This window comes from Pistacia vera, unplaced genomic scaffold (genome assembly GCF_008641045.1).
Source record: "Pistacia vera cultivar Batoury unplaced genomic scaffold, PisVer_v2 Contig360, whole genome shotgun sequence".
NCBI classification, from domain to species: domain Eukaryota; kingdom Viridiplantae; phylum Streptophyta; class Magnoliopsida; order Sapindales; family Anacardiaceae; genus Pistacia; species Pistacia vera.
The window spans coordinates 218386-241051 of record NW_022196180.1 but is presented as its reverse complement, the minus strand read 5'-3'; the positions used below and the strand labels follow the sequence as shown (position 1 = coordinate 241051).

The following is a 22666-nucleotide window of genomic DNA, read 5'->3' as shown; positions in this document are numbered from 1 at the left end:
AATTAGCCAAAATTTGGTTGGAGAAATCAACCCAATCATGACGGTGTTAGAGAGTCATGTCGGGGGAACGGGGGCCAACGAAGTTCTAGAGTTAGAGGAGTTTTGTAGAGTAGAGGACAGTGGTTTAGGTGGTGGCCTCGAATTAAATTTTGGCTATCAGAATCAATCGTAATTTGCTTGGAAAAATCAATTTAGGGTCAGATCGTAGGATTTATTTGCTAGATTTCAAATCTATAGAAACCGTTGCGTATTTTTTAGGGGTTTGTTTACAAGGATTCAAACTTGTTGGATCATTTGACCGGTCAGACTACCAGTTTAACCGGTCAGACCTAGCAACCCGAGACCCAGCCCCTTGGCCAGGTGACACTCTAAGTCAGGTTTCAGAACCTTGCTTAAACTATCTAGGTGCGGTCTAAAGTTAAGTTGCTAAGAAGCTTAAAATTGGGCATGTTTGGCTCCATAACCAAAACCGTGGTGAATTAAGTTGAATGTTCCCATTTCCAAATTTAAGCAAACCGCCAACGCCACGACAATCTCATTTTATCACCACGCCTTATATTTATATTATGCTTATCACAATAACAACTTAACTTCTATCAGCTTCCACCAACAAATTCAGATTCTTTCACTAACAAAGAAATGAGCGTCACCTTGTGTGGAAGTGCTTCTGCAAGTGCTTTAATGGCGTTTCATGGGAGTGAATTGATGGGTAAGGCCACCAAAATTCATGTTAAAACAACTCCTAGGAATGGATAAAATCCTTTGCAAGTTTGTTTGTAATTTTAAATGGTTAATTTTGATTTGTTAAATTGAATTATGAAGTTCTAAACTTGGCCTAATTTTTACAGGTAGCTTGTGTGGACTATCCGAANATATAAATCAGCTTCTGAGTTGAGTTGGTTATTCTGTATCGTTCATGTTAAATTTATTGAATGCTAGTGCAAATTGCAAATTTAGCAGGTTAACATGTATATTAGGTCGAGTTGAGTTCTATATTCTCTATCTTCAAAGTTAAATTTTCATGCTTTGTGCTCATTTGGCATAAGCTTTGCAAATATTTCAAGCTGAATGATTGACTAATTGTTTTGTCTTTTAAATTTTAGGGAGTACCTGAGCGCGTGATGACAGAGGTATTTACTGTCATGTCAGAGGCACTACATTTTATTAACCCTGATGAATTGTCAATGCAATGTGTATTGATTGCTTTAAATCGATTTCTTCAAGTACAGTAATCCTCTTTTTTGGTCATATTTGTGTATATGAAAATAGGTATAATCTGAATAAGCATTGTTGTTGATATACTATTGGATATACGTTTCCAATTATTTATACTTAATATACATAAACGAACTTCTGTAGAGAATGGCTGATTCAGAATATATTTTTATTATGTTTAACAGGAGCTTGATAGTAATGGAACTGTGAAGAGTTTCTTACTAACTAACGGGGAAGTTATTGAGGGAGATGTTTATGTATTTGCCACTCCAAGTTTACTATATATTTTCTATTAACTATAGTTTTACTTATATATAAAATTTAGTTTCACTAATTTGGATTATAGATCTTGTTTTATTCAGTTGACATCCTAAAGCTTCTTTTGCCTGAAAATTGGAAAGAGATGCTATACTTCAAAAGATTGGAGAAATTGGTTGGAGTTCCAGTTATCAATGTTCACATATGGTTAGTGTGATGAACTCTTTGTTTTGTTTGAAAATATTATGAGTAGCCCTCGTTCATGGCATGATTCGAAATATTGAAACTGACTTCTTTATTTAAATGGTTTGGTTGGGAACTCCGATAATTGGAAAAGAATAAGTTGATAAGATGTGAGTTTTTCTTGTAATCCTTAAAATGGTCTCCCAATCCAAAGTACTGGTGTAACATAGGGAAAGTTGCATTTTTTTTGTACATGATCACTAGTTTTGATCAATTTCTTTGTTCAAATGTGATGGGACTCTCCTGTAAAACAAATCAACCATAGTCGCAACGCAACACCAAAACAGAGAATATGCACAATATGAAGAAAATGAAGATAGTATTAATTACTCTCGGGTTTTCCCTTGAAAGAAGCAAATTCATTCATAGACAGATTCCCAGCAGTTTGAGGAGCTGGGGGCCTCCCACTCAGTCCTACAAATATATTCCTTGATAAAAAGACTTACCTCACACTCTCTTCTCTATATACTAATTATTCTAATCTGTAACCACTTGCTTATTCCTACCCTTGCCCTTTGATTTTTACCTGATAAATATTTGAACACAAGTTCAATTCTTCCTACCATGTCTATGACATAGTGGCCCCGTAATCAATATATGTATTATAAGAAACAAAACATGTTACTAATTCATTAAAATGTTATTAGTAAAGGTGAACTAGAAGTTTAACTTATGAACAGAGATTTGCAAGTTAAACCTTCTCATTAAACAAGGAAATGAAGAATAATCTGCGCAATAAAGCCTACCAAATCTCATGAATGAGAGAAAGAAGAATGCTGAATTGAAGGGTTCATCACTTACCTTTGTAGTTGTAAAACTTCAATGCTAACTTTTGTTTGTTAATGTCATTTATAATTTTTTTTTTTTTTCAAAATTTAAATTTCTCCAAATTTCCACAAGTCAAGTTTGCGATTGGACTCCTTCCTGCAATTCTTGGTGGGCAAGCTAATGTTGAAGCCCAAGATGGTTTAACTGCTAAGGAGTGGATGATAAACCAGGTGCAGTGGTAATTTTGATTGCCAATATTATGTGCACAGTGCATACATGAGTAGGTAACACGTTTCGCTTGGTTAGCATATGACTCATTGCATGCCTCATCATTGAAGCTTTAGCTAAGAGAATATTTGGTATCTTAGATCTTACCTGATGTTTTGATCGTTAAAAGTTTTAGACACTTGACAATTCTGCTTGTTAGTGGATTAGTCTTTTAGGAACTTTAATTGTGGCATATGATACCTGTTAGACACTTAAAAATATTATCTTTGTTTGCTTGTGAAATTGCAAGATAATTAACGTTAGTTTGTAGCCATGGCCCTCATATTTCACTTTTTGAACAGCTGACCAAGTATGACATAAATGTGTATGTATGCGCAATGTGTCTGTGTGATTGTATCTACAAACTTAAGCATTGCTTTGTCTTTGACTAAAGAAGAATTTATCTTACCGACAAAGAGGTCCTAGGTGTTGTTAGTTGAGGCTTGTGTACTAGTGTTAGTGAAGTCACTCATGAGAGTTGATGCAAGCCTCAAATTTCAACCATCTGAAAGAAGCCGCACAAACTTCCAGAATGCTAGAAACGGACAGAAATTGGGAAACTTTATTCTTGGAAGAGTATAAGTAAAGAATTTGAAGTACTCCAAAATTTTGTGGCTTTGTTAGTTGCTGAATTCTGTCTCTTTTTGATGTTTATATTGCACAGTTTACACAAGATTTTGAGTTATTGTGAAGATCTAACTCTCTTGCAGTGGATATCTGATAGGAACCTGATTGATTCACCCTCAACCCACTCAACTCACACAAAGAACAAAAGTAAACACTGAATAATGCTCTGATATTTGTATTAATAATCTACAGAACTGAATGTTCCAGTACTGAGAACTTTAATGGAAAATGAAGAAGAACAGAATGCAGAAAATTGAAAGAAAAGATAACTCTAGCACTTCGAGGAGCCAGGACCCTCCCAATACAACTTTGTGAATAATCCCATACCCTGTACATCTTTCGTAACCTTCTTATACCTAATTATCTTAACAAACTTATTCTACTAGTCTGTAGGCCTAACAAACTCCTTTGCTAATCTGGTGCCGCGTCTAAATATTCCTTTTTAAGCAGCTCCTATGTGGCCTTCTAATCCACTTTTATTCTTCCTCATGTACACCTTGCTGCTAGGCTGTGTAATTCCCTTGCTGCCCTCCTCTGAACCTCCTGGAATGTTTGGTTTCCTATCAATACCCCTCCCTAGGAGAGCCACCTTGTCCTCAAGGTGAAAGCTAGGATACTGATTAGCAATGACATCATATTGCTCCCACGTAGCTTCAAAAGAAGGAAGATCCTCCACTGAATTAGGACCTCCCTAGAGCCATCCAAAAGAGTCCGAATGTCCAAAACTGAAGCAAGATGGACCATTAACTCTAAGTCCTCAGTCAAGAAGGCCGGGAGAGGTTGGATAGGGACTGCTGAGTGCAAACTCTGCTTGAGTTGAGACACATGGAAAACTGGATGGATTTTGGCTGTAGGAGGGAGATCTAATTTATAAGCAACTTCCCCTATCCGTTCCACAACTGCAAAGGGACCATAGAAACGGGGGCTCAGCTTCTCATTGAATTTCTTGGATAAAGACTTGAATTTATATGGTTGTAGCTTGAGGTAGACAAGATCACCAGGGTGGAAAACTACGTCCCTACGGTGGGCATTGGTTGTAGTTTTCATGCGACTATGCGAGTTTGCGCCGCATGTAGGTTGTCTTTAAGATCCTCCAAAAAAGCATTGCGTTCGACCATTTGCTGGTTAATATCCTCCACAGCAGATTTAATTTCAGTGAATTTCAGGAAAAGTGGGGGGTCCCGTCCATAAAGAGCCTTGAACGGAGTCATTTTGGTAGCGTTGTGGTAAGAGGTGTTAAACCAGAACTCAGCCCAAGAGAGCCATTTAGGCTAGTGCTTAGGTTTGGAGGAGGTGAAACAACGAAGATAAGTTTCCACACAACGGTTAACCACCTCTGTTTGTCCATCTGTTTGGGGGTGATATGCCGAACTAAACTTAAGGATAGTCCCTGCCAATCGAAATAATTCAGTCCAAAAATGACTCATAAATACCCGATCTCTATCCGAAACGATGGATTTGGGAAACCCATGAAGACGTACTATCTCGTTGATGAAAAGGGTCGCAACCTACTTAGCATCATAAGGGTGGCATAACAAAAGAAAGTGACTATATTTAGTCAACCTATCAACAACGACCAATATAGTGTCATACCCACAAGCCTTAGGGAGTCCCCCGATAAAATCCATAGAAACATCATCAAATGCTAAATTAGGAATGGGAAGTGGCTACAAAAGGCTGGCAGGTTTTAAGGCCTGATGCTTGTTCCGTTGACAGATGCCACAAGCCAGGACAAACTTTTGAACATCACGTTTAATGCCTTCCCAGAATAGTATGCTAGTAATTCTTTTGTAAGTTCGATAAAAACCAGAGTGCCCGCCACTTGGAGTGTCATGTAACTCATGGAGCAACCAGGGAATAAACTTAGATGTCCTGGGAAGTACTAACCTGCCCTTGTAGAGGAGGCAGCCATTACGAAGAGTGTAATTTGGTCGAGATGACGCATGAAGTAGCAAATCTTGCACAACTAACTTGAGTTTTGGATCTTGGAAGGCCTCAGCAGCCAAATCTTCATACTCACCGAAGTGTGCTATTGATAAAGCATGCATGGACAAAACTGATTCCTGGCGGGACAAGGCATCGACAACTTTATTGGAGCTGCCAGGTTGGTACTGGATCTCGAAGGAGAATCCTAACAATTTGGAAATCCATTTGTGCTGCTCAGGAGTTAGAGGTCATTGGTCCATCAGGAACTTGAGGCTGCACTGGTCCGTCTTGATAATGAACTTTTGACCAAGCAAGTAATGGCTCCATTTGCGGACGGCGAAAACAATCACCATGAGCTCAAGCTCATAAACTGACTTTTGTCGAGATGAGTAGGAGAAAGCCTTGCTAAGAAAAGCTATTGGGCAGCCTCTTTGTACTAGTATAGCGCCTATTCCTGATCCTGACGCGTCAGTGTGAACCTCAAAGGGCAGTGAAAAATCAGGAATGATCAACATCGGAACAGTCACCATAGCGTGCTTGAGAGTATCAAAGGCCTTTTGTGCTTCCTCACCCCAACGAAAGGAATCTTTCTTAAGCAATTGGGTTAGTGGGTGGGCTATTTGTCCATAATTCCGAACAAATCTTCTGTAGTACCCTGTGAGCCCCAAGAATCCCCATAAGCTCTTTAAGGTAGGAGGGGTTGGCCAAGATAACATGCATTCAATCTTTGTCGAATCTGCCTCCACCCCATTCGCTGAGATTAAATGGCCCAAATACTCCAATTTCTCCTGAGCAAATACACATTTATTTTTATTAAGGACCAGTTGGTGCTCCTGCAATGTCTGGAAAGCCTGTCTCAAATTCAGAAAGTGAGTAAACAAATCAGCGCTATATATGAGAATTTCATCAAAAAAAAAAAAAAAACAAGAATGAACTTGCGGAAGAATGGCTTGAAGATGTCATTCATCAATGCTTGGAATGTGGAAGGAGCGTTAGTCAATGCTTGGAATGTGGAAGGAGCATTAGTCAGGTCGAATAACATAACTAAAAACTCATAATGGCCTTCATGGGTTCGGAAAGCAATCTTTGGGATATCCTCATCTCGAACCCGAATCTGGTCGTAGCCCGATTTAAGGTCGAGTTTTGAAAATATGGATGCGCCCCCTAACTCATCCAATAACTCGTCGATGGTGGGTATCAGAAATTTATCGGGAATGATGAGATCATTCAAAGCTCGATAGTCGACGCAAAATCGCCAACTTCCATCCTTCTTTTTTACTAGTAAAACGGGGCTCGAAAAGGGACTTATGCTAGGTTGGATAATACCCGTTGCTAGCATCTCACTCACCAATTTCTCAATCTCATTTTTTTTTTTTTTTTGAAAAAACGGGTATCGATAAGGCCTAATGTTGGGGGGTTGAGCCCCTTGTCGGAGAGTGATGGCATGATCTCTTTTACGATGGGGGGGAAGAGTTCCTGGTTGATCAAAGAGACTAGAAAATTCGATCAGAACAACCTCCACTTTCAGATGCAAACTTGGGGCTGAAACACTATCTGGATGAGTAATAGAACAGAACTCAATAACATATCCCTCCCCCTGTTGGTGTAGTGACTTGAGCATTGCTTTTAACGAAACCACTCTTTTCACTAAGGAAGGATCTCCCTGTAGGGTCCCTGATTTTCCATGAACTTCAAACTTCATTGTTAAGCTCTTCCAATTAGAACACACATCACCCAAAGAACTCAGCCAGGATATTCCCAAAACGACATCCGCTCCTCCTAACTCAAACGGAAAAAAATCTTGACAAACTGTGATGCCATGAATTTCTAGGTCCACTTCTCTACAAACCCCAGTACTCCTTACTATATACCCATTCCCTACCATGACACCAAAAGTCTTAGTATCATCCCTACCCAGTTGCAACTTATTGACCAGGTCTTCAGGGATGAAGTTATGGGAGGCCCCGCTGTTAACCAACACTATGACTCTCTCCCTTTTAATCTGCCCACGAAGCTTCAGCATGTTTGTTGAAGGTATACCCACAATGGAACTCATAGATAGGGCAATAGGAGTAGCTTCAGTATGGGTCTCATCCTCGGGTTTTAGAATGGTTTCTTCCTCCTCAGACTCTTCATCAGCTGTGACATACAAAATCTGCAGTGTTTTATTCCGACAACGATGATTGGGGCCAAACTTCTCATCGCACTTGAAACACAACCCCCTCTCTCTTTTATACTGCATTTCAGCGTCTGTCAGCCGTCGAAAATTACCCTCTCGAAGGTTTGTTGGTGAATATTCTGGTGGTCTCTCTCCCTTTTCAGATCACAGTTGTACTCCATTGGTGCGATCTGCACTTTTTGTGTAGTTAGAGCCCCAGCTGATTCTAAGTGATTCTAGGCTGGGTGTAACCCGTGTGTATTGTTGGTCAACTTTGTTTGGTTCAATTTTAAAATTCCACTGATTTGCTTCAGCTTTAAAATTCCATTGGGCTCGGTTTGGTTTAAATTTAGACTTGTCTAGGATCCAATTTCTTTCCTCTATCCTGTGGGCCTGGTTCATTAATTCAAAAAGTGAGGTGGGCCTAGCAATTCTCAAATCCGCCTTAATCTCCTCTTTTAGTCTATTAGTGAATGTGCCCATCAATAATTCTTCTCCTACCTCATTCATCGGTGCAGCAAACAACTCAAACTGCTCACGGTATTCTGTTACAGTTCCAGTTTGTTTCAACGCCACCAATGACTCAAAAGCAGAGCCCTTATTGGATGGCCGAAATCGTTCGATTAATGCGTTTTTAACGTTCCCAATTTGGAAACGGAGCTCTTGAATCAGTCTATTAGAACCAATTGAGGGCCCTTCCCTCCATGCACACCGCCGCTGAATCCATCTTCTCAGCCTCGAAAATCTTGTGGATGTTGAAATACCGTTCGGCTCGGAAAGTCCATCCATCCGGGTCTTCCTTCACCATTGAACACAGGTAAGTCCATCTTCCTTGTTTTCTGATCATCTCCATCAATCGCACTACTTCTGAATCGCTCTACTCCTCCGGTGTTTTTCGATTGTACTGGGCTTCCTTCTTCATTAGTCATCTGGTTTCCTGATGTTTCTCCCTTATCTTTCCCTTGATCACCACTCTTCTCTTTCTCATCCCTCAATCGCATCCATTCTTTGAATTCCATGAGATACCCCTTGATACTGCCCAGGTCCTCTTTAACAATTCCTACATATTTTTCCAATCCCTCAATCCTGGCCTCCATCCTCGTATTGACCATAAGGATTCCTTGGCTCTGATACCAATGATAGGAACCTGATTGATTCACCCTCAACCCACTCAACTCACACAAAGAACAAGAGTAAACACTGAATAATGCTCTGATATTTGTATTAATAATCTGCAGAACTGAATGTTCCAATACTGAGAACTTTAATGGAAAATGAAGAAGACCAGAATCCAGAAAATGAAAAGAAAAGATAACTCTAGCACTTCGAGGAGCTAGGACCCTCCCAATACAACTTTGTGAATAATCCCATACCTTGGACATCTTTCGTAACCTTCTTATACCCAATTATCTTAACAAACCTATTCTACTAGTCTGTAGGCCTAACAAACTCCTTTGCTAATCCGGTGCCAAGTCTAAATATTCCTTTTTAAGCTGCTCCCATGTGGCCTTCTAATCCACTTTTATTCTTCCTCACGTACACCTTGCTGCCCTCCTTTGAACCTCCTGAAATGTCTAGTTTCCTATCAACATCTAGTCCACCTCTGTATCTTTGTTCTCTTTTTCAGTATACTGGTGTTGCAATAAAAAATAAAAATAAAATGGTACCTCCAAAATATAGTCTAAATTCATGGAATAATTTTCCCGTAGAAAACTTTATTGATTGTGTTTGCTTTTGAAAGTTGTTAAAACTTTATTTATATTGTTGGGTGCCCTACCTATTACATCTAGACTTTTGGGATTTTTTGAGTCTACAACATGGTATAAGTTTCTATTTGACCTGGATGTTTTACCTCGTACTGTAGATTAAAGCCATGAGGAATGTGTTTGAACACAAATATTGTTTTTGGTTCCACTACCTTTTTTCTTTTTTAATGTTTGGGAATTAATTCACTAGTACTTTTTATAACCAGTCCAACCTAGGTTTATATATAAATCAGCTTCTGAGTTGAGTTGGTTATTCTGTATCGTTCATGTTAAATTTATTGAATGCTAGTGCAAATTGCAAATTTAGCAGGTTAACATGTAAATTCACTAGTACTTTTTATAACCAATCCAACCTAGGTTTACATATAAATCAGCTTCTGAGTTGAGTTGGTTATTCTGTATCGTTCATGTTAAATTTATTGAATGCTAGTGCAAACTGCAAATTTAGCAGGTTAACATGTATATTAGGTCAAGTTGAGTTCTATATTCTCTATCTTCAAAGTTAAAATTTTCATGCTTTGTGCTCATTTGGCATAAACTTTGCAAATATTTCAAGCTGAATGATTGACTAATTGTTTTGTCTTTTAAATTTTAGGGAGTACCTAAGCGCGTGACGACAGAGGTATTTACTGCCATGTTAGAGGCACTACATTTTATTAACCCTGATGAATTGTCAATGCAATGTGTATTGATTGCTTTAAATCGATTTCTTCAAGTACAGTAATCCTCTTTTTTTTTTTTCCGTAATTTTTTTTAATCTCTTGATTGTCCTCTAGAAACTTTATATTGACATCAATATCAAAACAATTTAAATGATCTTTGGTGAAGTATGTCTGGCTATCTGTTAAGACTCCCTGCAATAATAACAAGCAACAGCACAAACAATCCAAGATAATAGAAAATATTCACTCAATCGAGTCTCAACCAGATTATATTTCTGGAAAATGGAAAAGAAACAACCAAACAAATGGAAACCAAATAGATAGATCCCAGCAATTCGAGGAGCTGGGGACCTCCCACAATGACACTATAGTGATTGATATCTTCACTAAACTGACCCTTTATTTATACTACCTTCATGACTACCTATTCTCTATACTAACAACTTTGATTCCCCACTGACATGTAACTGTAACCAATTTCCCTAACAACCAACAGCAAGGCACCTCACACTCTTTACACTTTCTTATGCCCTTTTTATTGATAAACATGTTTAATGGGAGGTTAGAGGTTTATCAATACTACCCCCCCCCCCCCCCCCCCCCCCCCCCCCCCCCCCCAATGAAGAACCACCTTGTCCTCAAGGTGGAAATGAGGAAATTGCAGCTTTATCACATCATAAGCCTCCCAAGATGCTTCAAAAGGAGCCAAATCTTGCCATTTTATAAGGACTTCTCGAGGGTCATTTAATAAAGTGCGAACGGCCAACACCAATTCTGGTTGAACTAGGAGTTCCATATCCTCAATGAGGCAGGATGGCAGGGCTGGATGGGTACCGATGTGTGCAGATTGCATTTAAGTTGGGAGATGTGAAAGATTGGATGAATTTTGGCCGTAGAAGGCAGCTCTAACTTGTAAGCAACCTGCCCAATCTTCTCTAGTATGGGGTAAGGACCATAAAACCGAGTTCAGTTTTTTGGCCAAGGACTTGAAACGATACGGTTGGAGCTTCAAATGCACCTGGTCTCCTAGTTGAAAACTAATATCCCGACGACGTAGGTCAACTGTTCCCTTCATCTGTTCTTGAGCTATAGACAAGTTATGCTTTAGTTCATCCAATATTGAATTTCGTGCAGCCATTTGCTGGTTGACTTCTTCCACAGAGGAAGGGTAATCTATAAATTTGAGGAGAGTAGGTGGATCCCTTCCGTATAGGGCTCTGAAGGGAGTCATTTTAATGGAGCTGTGATGTGTGGTATTGTACCAATATTCTGCCTAGGACAACCACTTATGCCACTGTTTTGGTTGCTAACTATACAAACATCGCAAGTAAGTTTCTAAACAGTGGTTAACAACCTCCGTCTGGCCATCGGTTTGAGGATGATATGCAGAGCTGAACTTTAGCGAAGTGCCGGCAGCCTTGAACAGTTCCTTCCAAAATTGGCTAATAAAGATCCTATCGCGGTTTGAAACTATGGACTTGGGAAAGCCGTGGAGCTTCACAGTATCAGAGATAAAAATGGCAGCAACATCCTTAGTGCTGTAGGGGTGGCACAACGAAATAAAATATCCGTATTTAGTGAGTCGATCCACCACAACCATTATGGTATCCTGTCCTTTTGCTTTTGGCAACCCTGCAATGAAGTCCATGCTGATATCTTAAAAAACCTGGGATGGAATGGGTAAGGGCTAAAGAAGACCTGCTGGTTTAAGAGTAGAATATTTATTTAATTGGCAAATGGAACACCGTTGGACATAATCCTGCGCATCCCTCTTAATACCGTCACAAAACACGATATTCATCAGCTTCTTATAAGTTCTAAAAAAAGGGGAATGCCCCCCCCCCCCCCCCCCGTGCTACTGTGAAATTCATCTAAAAGTTAGGAATGAACTTCGAATTTCTGCGTAAGACCAACCTGTTTTTGTAGATGAGGTAGCCACGGCGAAAAAAATAATGGGGACAGCTGGAAGGGTCAAAAAGAAAGTCTTGGATGATTGCTTGGAGCTTTGGATCTTGCTGTGCTTCAGTTGCTAACTCATCCAATTCTAAAAATTGGACTACCGAAATGGCCTCCAACTCAGCACTCTCTCCTCGTCTAGACAAGGCATCAGCCACCTGATTTGAGCTTCCAGGTTGGTAATGGATTTCGAAGGAAAATCCTAAGAGTTAGGAAATCCACTTTTGTTGTTCGGGTGTCTTAACACGTTGATCTGTCAGAAACTGTAGGTTGCACTGGTCAGATTTTATGATAAATTTGCGCCCACTAAGGTAATGGCTCCATTTGTGGACAACAAACACAATTGCCATCAACTCCCTCTCGTATGCTGATTTTTGTCGGGACTGGGAGGAAAAAGCTTGGCTAATGAATGCAACGGGCCGCTGATTCTGGACCGGGATAGCTCCAATTCCTTGTCCTGATGCGTCGGTATGAACTTCAAATGGAAGAGTAAAATCCGAAACAGCCAGCACCGGAATTGAAGTCATTGCCGTTTTAAGAGTTTCAAAAGCCTGTTGTGCATGGTCATCCCATGCGAATGAGTCCTTTCATAGCAATTGTGTCAACGGCTGCGCGATTAAACCATAATTCTGCACAAAACGGCGATAGTAACCAGTTAAACCCAAAAATCCTCGTAGTCCTTTGATTGTGCATGGGACAGGCCAAGTCAACATTGAATCAATTTTCTGTGGGTCAGCCTCTACCCCTTTTGCTGAAATTAAGTGACCCAAATACTCCAATCTTTGACGGGCAAACATACACTTATTGAAATTTATGACCAATTCGTGCTCGTTGAGGATTTGAAAGGTTTCTCATGTGGATCAGATGAGTCTTCAAATCAAGGCTGTAAATAAGGATATCGTCAAAAAACACAAGTATGAATTTCCTCAAGATCGATTTAAATATGGTATTCATTAAAGCTTGAAAAGTGGAGGGGGCATTGGTTAATCCAAAGGGCATGACCAGGAATTCATAATGCCCTTCGTGGGTCCTAAAAGCTGTTTTGGGAACATCCTCTTCTTTAACCCTAATCTGGTGGTAACCTGATTTTAGGTCCAATTTCGTGAAAATGGCTGCCCTTGATAGTTCATCCAACAATTCATCAATGGAGGGAATCGGGAACTTGTCGGGTATTGTGATGTTATTTAGTGCTCTATAGTCCACACAAAAATGCCAACTACCGTCTTTCTTCTTAACCAACAACACAGGACTAGCAAAAAAACTGGTACTGGGTTGTAAAATTCCTGCCACCAGCATCTCACCTACCAACTTTTCGATTTCATTTTTTTTGAGAATAGGAATATTTGTATGGGCGAATGTTAGGAGGTTTGGCATTGGCTTCTAAGACTATGACGTGGTCATTGGGTCTCTTGGGTGGGAGCTGAGTAGGCTGTTCAAACAGATGACTAAATTTATTTATGACTGTTGCTACTGCTGAATCCATGTGTTCCTCTGTTTCCTCTTCCTTGACACCAATGGAACAAAACTCTATCACATATCCCGCATCCTCTTGCTGTAGGGATTTCAGCATTGCCTTTAAGGATATAACCATCTTGACTAACGACGGATCCCCTTGTAAAACCACCCTTTTCCCTTCACTGAGAAAGGCCATTGTCAGATTCCTCCAGTTCGCACAAACATCGCCCAGCGTACTGAGCCAAGAAACCCCCAACACTACATCGGCCCCTCCTAACTTAAAAGAAAAGTAATCCTGGCGCAATTCAATCTCCTGTATCCTCAACTGTACTCCCCTGCAAATGCCCTTCCCTTTGACTGTAAAACCATTTCCCACCATAACCCCAAATGATTTTCCCTTTTCCACTGCTAAACCTAATTTTCGCACCAAGTCATGCGAAATAAAATTGTGGGAAGCCCCACTATAAACTAGCATAATCACCTCTGTTCTTCCAATCAACCCTCTTAATTTTAAGGTTTTATCTGTGGTTACCCCAACAATAGAATGCATAGACAGAGCCAATGGATTACCTTTGTCGTTAATTTCTGAGATGGGTTCAGGAGAGCTTTTGTCGTTTGTTGTCTCCTCGTCGTCGGTCACCAACAAAATTTGGATCGATTTGCTCTGACAGCGGTGGTTTGTCCCGAATTTTTTGTCACAACGGAAGCAAAGACCTTTTTCACATTTTTGCTACACTTCGGCGTCGGTCATTCACCGGAAAGTGTCCCCGCGAAAGCTCGGCGTCGTCGTTTCGCCTAATCAATTTCTGTCGTGAAATCAATTTGGGGAAAATTGTTGACCTAATTTTGTATTACGCGATGGGTTGGTCCAGTAATTTGTGCGACCGGGTTCTGGGCTTGGGGTGACCCGGGTATATGATTCCCACTTATTCCCTTGGGCTTTAACAAACCTCGGTCTGTTCTTTTCAAGGACCCAATTCCTTTCCTCCACACGATGAGCCTGGTCCATCAATGCAAAGAGGGAAGTGGGCTGAGTCAGACGAATTTCAACTCTGACTTCCTCCTTTAGCCCATTTGTAAACACCCCCATTAGTATATCTTCTCCTACCTCACGCAAGGGAGCTGCGTGAGCTTCAAAATTTTCCCTGTACTCTGTCACTGTACTAGTCTGCTTCAGAGCTACCAGAGCTTCATAAGCTGATCCTTTAAATGATGGTCTGAATCTCTCCACCATTGCAGTCTTAAATTCTGTCCAAGAACCAATGGGTGCTCTGGACTCCACCCATTGATACTAGTTCAGGGCACGCCCTTCCATACACACGGCGGCTGCTGCCACCTTTCCTCCTTCCTCAAATTGATTTACCGAAAAATATCGGTCAGCTCTCAATGTCCATCCGTAAGGATCTTCCCCATTTAATATGGGTAGTTCCAACTTTTTTACCTTCGAGTTCTCTACCTCTTTGTTCTTATCAACTCCCCTACTGTCACTACTGTTGGAAGGATCAGAGCTAGATGCCTTCTCTTTATCGTGGCTTAGATTTGCATCCCTTTCGTCCTTCAGCCTCATCCACTCGCATAGCTCTAGTAAGTAACCCTTAATGCTCCCTAGCTCTTCCCTTAGAGACCCCATTTCTTTCTCTACGTTCTCCATTTCCTTTTCCAATCCTTCAACTCTGTTCTCCATCTTCGATTTAACCATTACCCGAACGAAGCTCTGATACCACTTGTTAAGACTCCCTACAATAATAACAAGCAACAACACAAACAGTCCAACATAACAGAAAATACTCACTCAATCGAGTCTCAACCAGATTATATTTCTAGAAAATGGAAAAGAAACAACCAAACAAATAGAAACCAAACAGATAGATCTCAGCAATTCAAGGAGCTGGGGACCTCCCACAATGACACAATAGTGATTGATATCTTCACTAAACTGACCCTTTGTTTATACTACCTTCATTACTACCTATTCTCTATACTAACAACTTTGATTCCCCACTCACACGTGACTGTAACCAATTTCCCTAACAACCAACAGCAAGGCACCTCACACTCTTTACACTTTCTTATGCCCTTTGTATTGATAAACATGTTTAATGGGAGGTCTATCACAATCTAATGTTGGATTAGTGTATGGATGTAAAACTGAACATATCAAGTAACATATCACTTCTATTTTGTTTACCATGACCAAATTTACTCTCATACATTTTTTGCTGCTCTCTTTGTGTTTGAAAGGTTTTGGGGTATTTGGTCACATTTTGCGGAAATGATTTCTCATTTTCAAAGTATAGAACATGGAGACAATGTGTTGATTAAGAAATTTTAGAAAAATGTTTCATAAAATGCAAATCATTTTCTATCTTTTGTAAAGGAAATGACAAATCTTTCATAAACACATGCACAACGATGTACCTCATTTGCTACCTTCAACTTCTTTAAAGATCCATCTACATAATAATTACTTTCCATTTTACAAGACCGATATCAATTAGAATATAAATCAATATTTCCCTTTTTATTTAAAGAATGCTTTCATCTCCTTTTAATTCTATTTTAGATTGACATAGGTTGAATGATCTATGGGTTTTTTATCAAATTAAGTGAATTACTTTTCTTTACTTTGTTTTATTATCTGATAAAGTCAAATTGGGACCTAATTTAGTTTTCTCATGATAACAACCAACATATTGTTGTGAATATTATGTGTGTTTTGGTCATATCGGTGTATATGAAAATAGGTATAATCTGAATAAGCATTGTTGTTGATATACTATTGGATATACGTTTCCAATTATTTATACTTAATATACATAAACGAACTTCTGTAGAGAATGGCTGATTCAGAATATATTTTTATTATGTTTAACAGGAGAAGCATGGTTCCAAGATGGCATTCTTAGATGGTAGTCCCCCAGGGAGACTTTGCGTACCAATTGTTAATCACATTCAGTCACTAGGTGGTGAAATCTGACTAAGTTCTCAGATACAAAAAATTGAGCTTGATAGTAATGGAACTGTGAAGAATTTCTTACTAACTAACGGGGAAGTTATTGAGGGAGATGTTTATGTATTTGCCACTCCAAGTTTACTATATATTTTCTATTAACTATAGTTTTACTTATATATAAAATTTAGTTTCACTAATTTGGATTATAGATCTTGTTTTATTCAGTTGAAATCCTAAAGCTTCTTTTGTCTGAAAATTGGAAAGAGATGTTGTACTTCAAAAGATTTGAGAAATTGGTTGGAGTTCCAGTTATCAATGTTCACATGTGGTTAGTGTGATGAACTCTTTGTTTTGCTTGAAAATATTATGAGTAGCCCTCGTTCATGGCATGATTTGAATTAGAAAGTCTATTGAAACTGACTTCTTTGTTTAAATGGTTTGGCTGGGAACTCCGATAATTGGAAAAGAATAAGTTGATAAGATGTGAGTTTTTCTTGTAATCCTTAAAATGGTCTCCCAATCCAAAGTACTGGTGTAACATAGGGAAAGTTGCATTTTTTTGTACATGATCACTAGTTTTGATCAATTTCTTTGTTCAAATGAGGCCTGGAAATTTCATAAATGGAAAAGAACTACTTCAGCGTATGTGAAAATCATTGTAATCTTTAAGATTATCTAAAAATGCAAGTACTGAGGTAACATGGGAATATCATATTACCAACATTGTCCATATCATCGCTATCAATTTCTTTGTTCAAATGTCTTTGTCCGTGAATTCCTTTAAATGGAAAGGTAAGTTGAATGCAATTATTTAGGTAAATTGGGAAATTCATATGAATTGCTCTTTTTATATTATCAATTCATCACTCTTTTTCTTCATTTATTTACTTTCAATTTCATTGTCATTTGCTGCTAATTAACTCCTTGACAAATGAATACTCATTCCTTCTTTGAACAGTCAATTGGATTCTTATCGTATATAATTGGCTATCTTTGGGAATTGTTGACAACTTCATTTCTATAGTTAGTCATCAGTGAGCTAAATCATGAGTGCAGTGATTAACTGATACAGATTATTTTCATCTGCAGGTTTGACAGGAAACTGAAAAACACATATGATCATCTACTCTTCAGCAGGTCTTGCTCTTAGTTAATGCTTAATCCTCAATTCTGTTTAGAGAGATGGTGCTGTGTGTGCAATAGTTCATTAGTGATTCAATGCAGATTGGTTTACAAAGGTAATAGTAATTGGACTATCTTAATGCCTTTTAGGTTGCCCATGGCTGAAGAAGATTTTGTCTTTAGCTTCTGCTTGATGTTATCTTACAGTATCTAGTAATATTGCTTTTTGGTTGTGTGTTGAGTTTCATCTGCATGTCTCCTTCTTTTACAGAAGCCCTCTCTTGAGTGTGTTGGCATGTCTGTAACATGTAAGATAAAGTTCTAATTTATTGACTACCTGTTGGCTATTTTTCTCTCCTTGTTGAATGCATATATACTGAACCACCGGATTTGTTTGTTTGCCCGTACCTTTAAATTCAATATTTCTACCCTACACCCTACCCTTGATTAGTGGGAAATAACATAAATTTTTAGATTCTGACCTGGTAATGATCAGCTTTTGCTTAACATATTGCAGGCATGGGTAGCTGTGATGGTGAGGCACCACATGAAGGAACTACTTTGTTATATTTAAATATTTAGGAAAAAATTGATGTTGATAGTTAATTGTATGCTCTTCTCTGTTTAAATACGTTGGACAATATATAAGTCAATGTCTATCTTTTTACCCAGTTTTTCTTATTCAAAGTACAAACCAACTGCATTAACTTCGTCTTTCTTTGATTATGCATGAATTGGTTAATTCATGATTCCTTGTTTTATGTAGGAATATTACAACCCTAACCAGTCCATGCTAGAGTTAGTTTTTGCCCCTGCTGAAGAATGGATCTCACGCAGCGACTTAGAAATAATTGATGCGACAATGAAGGAGCTTGCTAAACTCTTTCCTGACGAAAATTTTGCTGATCAAAGCAAAGAAAAAATTGTGACGTACCATGTTGTAAAAACACCAAGGTTAGATGGCCAACCTTTTAAACCTTTCCGTAAATTTCAAAGGTTCCAATTCCTAGATTTATTTAACATAGTAAGTTTTTGTTGATGCAACAAATTATCTTCAATATCACTTGAATTTGTGACATCCGCATGGATTGGGAAAGAGAATTTCTGATTGGGTGATTGTGACATCCCACATTACTTGTGAAGTATTTGATGTTAAGAAGGGATGAAGTTACTTACATATTTAAAACACACGTTGGGTTATAAAAGCCCAAAAACAAACTGCACAGTTCTTTTAGTGCGAAATAACTCTTGAGATTAAAAGTAGACTGTCTTGTAAATTGTGAGTATGATAGATGGCATTAAGGCCAATCCTGATCAAAGCGTCGGTGGTGTGAACAAGTTTCTCTAAGGGTATTACAAGCAAGGATGCTTGGATTGCAAGAGGGCTTGATTATGACATCATAAATCAGCTAGGAAGAGAAGTTTTTGATTTTTAAGGAAGTTGCTTGCATATGCTAGACATGTTTTGGGTAATAAAATCCAAAAACAAAGCCTTGTGGATCTTGACTGCAGAATGATGTTGGGATTCAAAGTAAACATTATCGAACATAGTTTGGCTCATAGTAGATAGTATTAATTAAACCCAGTTGGATGTGTAGGTGATGTGCAAAAGAAACTTTTGAGGGTCTTGCTAGCAAAGACAGTCTTTGGTACCTGGTAGGGTGGTTGTACATCCCTCAGTGCCTGGGAATGATGAGTTCTTGATGCTTATAAGGGGTGAAATTGATTACATTTGTAAGACATTTAAGACAGTTAAGATAAAAAGTGAACGATCTCTTGCATATTGTTTATGCCATGACAGAAGCGGTTAATGGTCATCTAGTGCTGGACAACAGATAGTAGTCTAATTTGATTTTTTAATTTACTTCAAAATTTGTCAATCCTGCCTAGTACTTATCACCACTATATATTGTTTAACCTTTAGCTAATGCTTCTGCATGTAGTGTCATAAAGATTGTCAATAACTACATCGACGATTTCCATTCTTGTACTTCATTTGATTTGTCCATTTCAAAGCCTAACTTATTATTTCAGGTCTGTGTACAAGACTGTCCCAAATTGTGAAACTTGTCCCCGCAAAGATCTCCAATAGAGGGATTCTATTTAGCTAGGGATTACACAAAACAGGAGTATCTGGCTTCGATGGAAGGTGTAGTGTTGTCAGGAAAGCTTTGTGCTCAAGCTATCATACAGGTACATTTTGTCTGGTCAAAATGTTTATATCTACTTTCATTACCACAATTTCTTCCTTAAAAATGGCCTTAGTTGAAGTTCTTTTTGTGAGAAAGCTCAAACTAAGCAAACCTGTTTTAGCATTGAGGGGGGAGCGCACAAGGTTTTGATTGTTAGTGTAAGTTTAAATGAATATAGTTGATAGGAATATGAAAGATTTGAAAAGTTGATATAGTTGATAGGAATATGAAAGATTTGAAAAGTAGATAAGTAAAATGAAGCAAAAGTAGAGTTCTAAGCCTCCAAATATGCAGGATTATGAGCTGCTTGTTGCACGACCAAAGGAAGATTGGCTAAGGCAAGCATTAGCTAAATGCCCTTTAATTGGAGGCAAAATCGTTGAAAGATTGAGTGACGATTGTATATCAATTGTAATTAACATGTAATGATAGAGTTATCTTTTCTTAACTTATAAAAAAGAAAAACATAGGAAGAACTTGTCAGTTCTTTAATAGTGAATCTATTTCTCCAAATGAAGCATTCCATGTTTTCTTTTTTGATTTTAAATAATGATCACTTGGAGTATTATTGGATAAATACACCCATGATGAAGGGGTCTGAGAAGTGGAAACTACCAAAGGCAGTTTCTCACTAACCATTCCCATATAAAAGGAAGGTTTTTTCTTTTAGAAAAGGTGACTCACTACAACACACAAAAAACGCAAAGGAAAAGACGCTCTCTCTCTCTAGAATTTGGAAAAGAGAAATTCACTTCGTGGTTTTCTTCCAGATTAACTTTATTGCTTCAAAGATAAGGAAAAGAGGTATTTATGCTGTGTTAATTCATTGTAGTTCATTTATATACAAATGTGATTGCAATGGTGACTATGATCTTGGGATTATATTAGAATATATGTTATTCTATGTTATTTCCAACATTGGTATCAGAGCCGTGGTTCATATTGTTTTAAATTCATACTGTTAATGTTGAAGCATGTTATTGGTTTGTCAAATGCAGTTCTGAATTTTTCAAATTTTGTACGTAAAAATTTGTCATTTTGGTAATGATAATTAGACCATTAAATTCCTTATGAAATTATGAAGAAAATGGTTTTTGAATTATAAAAAAAGGAGTTAAAATGATTTCCGGGTTTTGTCTGGGTTGATTTCCGGGTCGGGTACCCAGTTGCAGACCCAGACAGAGGTTGAAGACGACAAGAACCGACATGTCGTTTTCGATCCAAACTGATGAATGACATGTCGTTTTTCCTGTTTGACTTCTTTTTTAAAAAAAATTCAAATAGGCGTGGGTGGTGAGACTTGAACACAAGTCTCCATGGTTGAAGCCCAATACCCTAACCACTGGGCTAATTTTGTTTTTGTGTTAATTATATTCACAAACCCAATATATTCCTATCCGACCCAACCCATAACCAAAATAAAAATTGGGTCAAGTTGACCCGACCCATATGACAAAACGGGTTAGTCAAACCCGATAATGAGTCAAACCCAACCCGTAAAGTCAAACGGGTCAGTCAAACCCGATCAACACCCGACCCGTAAAAGTCAACAAGGTTAACGGGCCAAACTCGGGTCAGGATTGACCCGGTTGAATGTGGAACGGGTCGACCCGACCCGAAATTGTGTGAGCACGTGGAGTACCCCGCCAGTGAGTGGTGGCGCGTGGCCTCTTTTGGGCGGCGCGTGGAGGCGCGTGAAGTATTCTAAATTTTTATTTCTTTTTCTTTTGCTGTAAGGAATAAAAATGAATACTTGGTATATTGTTATGAGTCTAATTTTGTTATTGAACCATAAACACGTATATATATTATTTATCAAATATAGTCAACCTTTATTTGATAAATAAATAGTTTTTTTTTTTTTTTGTATTTTTACAGAAAAATGTTATATATAGACTGCAATAGTTGCTAGAACACCCTCAAAGGGAAAGGGTTATGAACATGATTAGAACTTTACAAACTCACACACTGATTTTAGAGACACGAGGATGGTTGGTGCAACTCGTAAATCATTTTCATTCATGTGAATGAAAAGATTCAGGAAATTGTCTGGATAGGGGGATTAAGGAAGATAGTCGAAATACCATTTCTAAGAGAGACTCTTGGTTACCCTAATCTCGTTGGTCTCCTTGATATGGTTTGGACCAAGCTGAAAGTTCATAACTTTAAAGATGACAATAAAATTATAGACGTTTATCAACACTATATCAAGGAGTACATAGTTGGTGCGAAAAAGACAGCTAGTGCATCAATAGGAGTCTCCACTCGTAAAGGACATCACAAGAAACTGGGAGTTCCCCTGCCTAGGGTTAATTACAAGTTAGATAAAGACTTAGGATAAGGATTATCAGATCCTTCCCAGTTTTAGAAATGTGGCTGTACACTTAATTTTTTTGAAATTGTTTGTTTTAATTTCATTACATGTTGAATTCTATTTACATAATGGAATTAATTTTGTTTATTAAAATTTAAAATTTTATGTAATTGATGTTGATTTATATTTATATAATTGTGTCTAAATATTTTTTAGAATTGCAATTAATTATATCTATGATTTGGAAATGGAATTTTGGATGATGATTGTTGACATTGTTAACTTGTGATTCCAAATCTAATATACAATTATTATTGGATAATTAATTAAATGAATATGTATGTTCCGAGCTTGAATAACGGCATTATCCAACGTGTAATTTTGTTTAGAAAGGCATCTGCATCTAGAACTTGTCGTCGAACTTAACAAAAGAGAAAAATTTAACAGCGACAATTATAGAGATAGGGCATGAAATCCATATGTTTTGGAAGAACAAGAGGTTCTTGAAGCTCTTACTACAACCATGAAGACCTAAAGAAGGAGTCACGGCTCAACATAGAGACCGTGGAGCTTATGACATATGGAAGAAGAGAATTCCTTGCTCGCATTACTTTTGTTGAGCAGCATGGACAATGATCTCATGAAGAAGTACTGGGATTATGAATTAGCAAAGGACATTTGGTCCGCACTTGCTACAAAGTTTGGCGGTACTTCCATTACAAACTCCGGTCACTCACTATCAAGTTTGACACATATAAGAAAGCATAAACATACTAGGAGAGTA

The 22666-nt window shown here is 38.3% G+C and overlaps 1 pseudogene; it reads left to right on the top strand.

Annotated features, from left to right (window-relative positions):
- The first annotated feature begins 2285 nt into the window (after positions 1-2285).
- Positions 2286-21245, top strand: LOC116140023 (annotated as a pseudogene).
- Positions 21246-22666: the final 1421 nt, after the last annotated feature.